Source organism: Castanea sativa, chromosome 6 (assembly GCF_040712315.1).
Source record: "Castanea sativa cultivar Marrone di Chiusa Pesio chromosome 6, ASM4071231v1".
Classification (NCBI taxonomy): Eukaryota; Viridiplantae; Streptophyta; class Magnoliopsida; order Fagales; family Fagaceae; genus Castanea; species Castanea sativa.
In genome coordinates this window covers 25,238,335-25,243,334 of record NC_134018.1, presented here as the reverse complement: position 1 = coordinate 25,243,334, position 5,000 = coordinate 25,238,335, and the positions used below count along the sequence as shown (strand labels likewise).

General features: G+C 32.9%; 1 non-coding gene across 1 annotated transcript; it reads left to right on the top strand.

Moving 5' to 3' along the window:
* The first annotated feature begins 1,378 nt into the window (after positions 1-1,378).
* On the top strand, positions 1,379-1,451 carry TRNAF-GAA (transfer RNA phenylalanine (anticodon GAA)). The gene has a single exon. It is a non-coding gene; the product is annotated as a tRNA-Phe (tRNA).
* The last annotated feature ends 3,549 nt before the right edge of the window (positions 1,452-5,000 follow it).

Genomic DNA, 5,000 nt, shown 5'->3' with positions numbered 1-5,000 from the left:
CGAATAAAAAAAAAATGAAAAAGAGAAGGCCGTAATCCAGATCATAATGAAAGATTCCTCCGCTTTCGTTCGGAAAGATAAAACCAAAAAAAAAAGAATCGACCGTTCGAGTATCTCAAATTACACGATAAAAATGATATAAAAGAAAGAGGGGCATACATAATCTATATTGGTATAGATAATATATATCTATATTGAATTGCGGATACAGAAATGATAGAATCATTTCTGATTGGATCAACTCTGGATCTTCGATAGAGATGAAATGAGATAAACAATAAAAAAATAGGAGTAAACACTTTTCGATATAGGAATTGGTATCTAATAAATTCAAAGATTCCGGCATAAATGAAAGAAAAAGGAAAAAAGCGATGAAGGACATCATAATGAGATCCTAATCTTAAAACAACAAAACAAAAATGGGGGATATGGCGAAATTGGTAGACGCTACGGACTTAATTGGATTGAGCCTTGGTATGGAAACTTACCAAGTGATAACTTTCAAATTCAGAGAAACCCTGGAATTAAAAATGGGCAATCCTGAGCCAAATCCTATTTTACGAAAACAAATAAGGGTTCAGAAGAAAGCGAGAATAAAAAAAAGGATAGGTGCAGAGACTCAATGGAAGCTGTTCTAACAAGTGGGGTTGACTTCTTTACGTTATTACATTAACGTAATCCTTATATCAAAACTACAGAAAGGATAAACCTATATACATACGTATATGTACTGAAATCCTATCTCAAATGATTAATGACGACCCGAATCTTTATTTATTTATATTTCTATAAATAATAAATAAAAATCGAAAGAGTTGTTGTGAATCGATCCAAATTGAAGAAAGAATCGACTATTTATTAATAAAATTTATCGTACGAGAATAAAGATAGAGTCCCATTCCACACGTCAATACCGACAAGAATGAAATTTATAGGAAGAGGAAAATCCGTCGACTTTAGAAATCGTGAGGGTTCGAGTCCCTCTATCCCCAAAAAGGCCCGTTTGATTCCCCAATTATTTAGCCGATCCGCTCTTTTCGTTTCGTTAGCGGTTTAAAATTCGTTATGTTTTTCAATCATTCTACTCTTTTACAAATGGATCTGATTGGGGAAATTTTTTTTTTTTTTCTTATTACAATATTTGTGATATATATGATACGCGTACAAATGAACATCTTTGAGGAAGGTATCCCCACTTCCAATTTGAATGATTAACAATACATATCATTTCTTGTACTGTATTAAAACTTATAAAGTTTTCTTTTTGAAGATCCAAGAAATTACAGGGTCTGGATAAAGCTTTGTAAGACTTTTTTTGTCTTTTTAATTGACATAAACTCAAGTTATCTATTAAAATAAGGACGATGCACGGATAATGGTCGGGATAGCTCAGCTGGTAGAGCAGAGGACTGAAAATCCTCGTGTCACCAGTTCAAATCTGGTTCCTGGCACATGATTTATTTGTATGAGTATCCGTTTTACAAATGAATTGATATGGGTCAACATACATATTCATTACTAGTCTATATCATGATAGATACTTATCTATCCAGGTGTCTGAGAATATACCCTTTCTAGAATTATAGAATAGATGAGTAAAGAGTATGTCTATAAAATCTGTAAAATAAAAAAAAATTAGATTTGACTTCCTTTTCTTTTTTATTTGTTCATACGGTGTCTCTTACCGTTCAAAAAAAATGTTAATACTTTAGATATTTAATACTTCATACATATTAAAATAGAAAGGTTAAATTAATTGGTTGAAAGACTCAAAGGTATAGTCTCGCGGAGTTGAAAGGTGGGAATAACCAAGATTCATTTCAGATACAGTACAAATAAAATCCAAGCCCTCCTCTCATTTCGTTGTCTTTTCTTTTCATATTCTATTTCTTCATTTCCTCCTATGTGACTTTGTCGAACTCATTTAAGTTTTGTGCGTGGTACATAGTTCATGATGCGAAACTCTTTTAGGTCATCCTAATACTAATTGTATTTTTTTAATTGTCTTGTTTTTTTTTTATTTATCCTTTTTATTTCTATTTTTTATTGTTTCTATTTTTATATATTATATATTTATTTATTTGAATAGAAACAATTTTTTTTTATTCTATTTATTTTGTATTATTTATTTGTATTTGATTTATATTTTATTTCGTTTTATTTAGCCCATTTAGAATAGAATGCGAATGAGACTTCCATTACGCTCTTTGGTCTATAAGAGAACGTACAAACATTATTTGAATACCTGGAGTTGTAGAAGTGAAAATTAGTTTCTTATTTTATTATTTATATTTAATTTTATTATTTATATTTAATGAGCATCCTGTATTTCATAAAAATTCGGGGCAATATAATCCTTACGTAAGGGCCATCCTATCCAACTTTCGGGCATTAAGATACGTTTCAGACGTGGATGATTATCATAAAAGATTCCCAACATATCATAAGATTCCCTTTCTTGAAAATCCGCACTTTTCCAAACCCAGAAAACAGACGGAATTCTAGGATTCCACCTTGGGGCAAATACTTTTATACATACCTCTTCTGGTTGATCTATACCATAAGCTATTCTCGTAAGATGATACACACTAGCTAACAGTCCGCCCGGTGCTACATCATAGGCACATTGGGAACGTAAATAATTGTAACCATATACATATAAAATGACAGCAATGGAATGCCAATCCCCAGGCTTTATTTGTAAAGTCTCTATTCCTTGGTAGTCGAAGCCCAAAGATCTATGAACTAACCCATGTTTGGCTAGCCAAGCAGACAAACGACCTTGCATCTTTTTTATCTCTCCCACATTTTGATTTGTATAAAACTTTTATTTGTCTCTATAAGTTAAGTATTTCACATTTACGATGAAATTTATGAAAATTATTGTTTGTTATTATGTAAAATAATGTGAAAAAAAAAAAATCCTGCCTAATTCACTAATTCGGGGGAAGATACTGAACTCTTGTTGTATTTGAAAAATATTTCAAGAGGGATCTCTGAAGTCGATGTAGATGGTGGTTGATCGAGTAATCCTCGATCATAATTTCCAGTATGAGTACTTCGTCCAATATAAAACTTGTGGTTGATAGTAAAACACCGACTCCCCTGTTGAGACCTAATTCGATCTTCATAGATTTCTCGAGATAGTTTTTTACGAAGTTTTGTTATAGCATCTATAACTGCCTCCGGTTTAGGTGGACAACCTGGCAAATAGACATCTACAGGAATTAGCTTATCGACCCCCCGAACAGTAGTATAAGAATCGGTACTGAACATACCCCCTGTAATTGTACATGCTCCCATAGCAATAACATATTTTGGTTCAGGCATTTGTTCATATAATCTCACTAAAGAAGGAGCCATTTTCATTGTTACTGTACCCGCAGTTAAAATTAGGTCTGCCTGTCTAGGACTCGATCTTGGTACCAGCCCATAACGGTCAAAGTCGAATCGTGAGCCTATTAATGAAGCAAATTCAATGAAACAACAACTGGTACCATATAGAAGCGGCCACAAACTGGACAGTCTTGACCAATTTGAAAGATCATTTGATGTAGTTGAAATAACTGAATTTTTTTGGGGGGCTGTTCGATCAAGTAAGGGAAACTCAATGGAATTCATAACCGTTTCAATGTTTTTTTTTTTACTTTCTTTATCTTTATTTTTATTGTCTGAATATTCAAGAGCTAAGACCATTCCAATGCTCCTTTTCGCCATGCATAAACTGAACCAACAATTAGGATAAGCACGAAAATGAAAGCTTCTATAAATACAGATATACCCAATACATCAAAACTCATTGCCCATGGATAAAGAAAAACCGTTTCAACATCAAAAACAACAAAAACTAGAGCAAACATATAATACCGAATTCGAAATTGGAGCCAAGCATCACCCATTGGTTCTATTCCCGATTCATAACTAGAAAGTTTCTCCGGCCCTTTGCGAATCGGGGCTAAAACTCCCGAAATCAAAAATGCCAAAATAGGAATAGCACTTGCTATTATTAGAAATGCCCAGAAAATATCATATTCGTAAAGTAGAAACATAGACGGACTCCTTGCATGCGGAAAATATGCCGGATTAGTTGATTGGAATTGGAATGAATTGTCAAGCCATCCATAACTCTTTAGTCAAAACAAAACTTCATTTGGATCGAACTGCTTAGTTTCGCCTGTTTGTTTCGGCACGTGTCAACCTTCCGCTCACGATTCATACACTCGAATCCCATTTCTAATATATATATTACTTTTATACTATTTCTATTTATACTATAAAACTAAGCTATAAAACTAAGAGTCTCGCGGTTTCACTTCACTTCGGATTTGAATTTTATATAAATTGATTAGAAGGAACTAAAGGATATAAAGAGCTAAAGAAAAGGAATTTAAATAGCATTCTAATTGTTTTGTTTAGAATTCTATTTTTATTAAAAATTAAATTTCTATTAGAAATTCATATTCTAAATTGAAATAAAATCTATTTATTTTTTTATTCTAGTTAGATTATAGGGCTATACGGACTCGAACCGTAGACCTTCTCGGTAAAACAGATCAAACTAATTATTATCAAAATGATTTGAACCGTTTCAAAGACCCAACATGCATTTTTTTGTGCATTGGGCTCTTTCATAAACTGAAAGAAATATCGGCTAGTCTACCATATTTTTTCTTGACATAAAGATAAAGAGATGGCTCCGTGTGCTCGGATTCATTATTTTGATTCCAATAAAAAGGAGCACTACCAAAGTGTTTCAAAGAAGGATTATCCTGACGTAGGTCTGCTTTTGGCCTAGATTAACTTAAGTTAAATGGAGTATGTCTCTATCGACCCGCTTCCGCTTAACTTAAAGAAGCAAATATGAAACTTCATACACCTTAAAGCTCATAAGATAGGACGAAAAAAGAATTTTTTTGAGGTCTTGATACTCATTATGCCTAGCATTGAATAGACGGGATATTCACCTTATCAATATCTCAAACCAACGCAAAGGTGGGTTC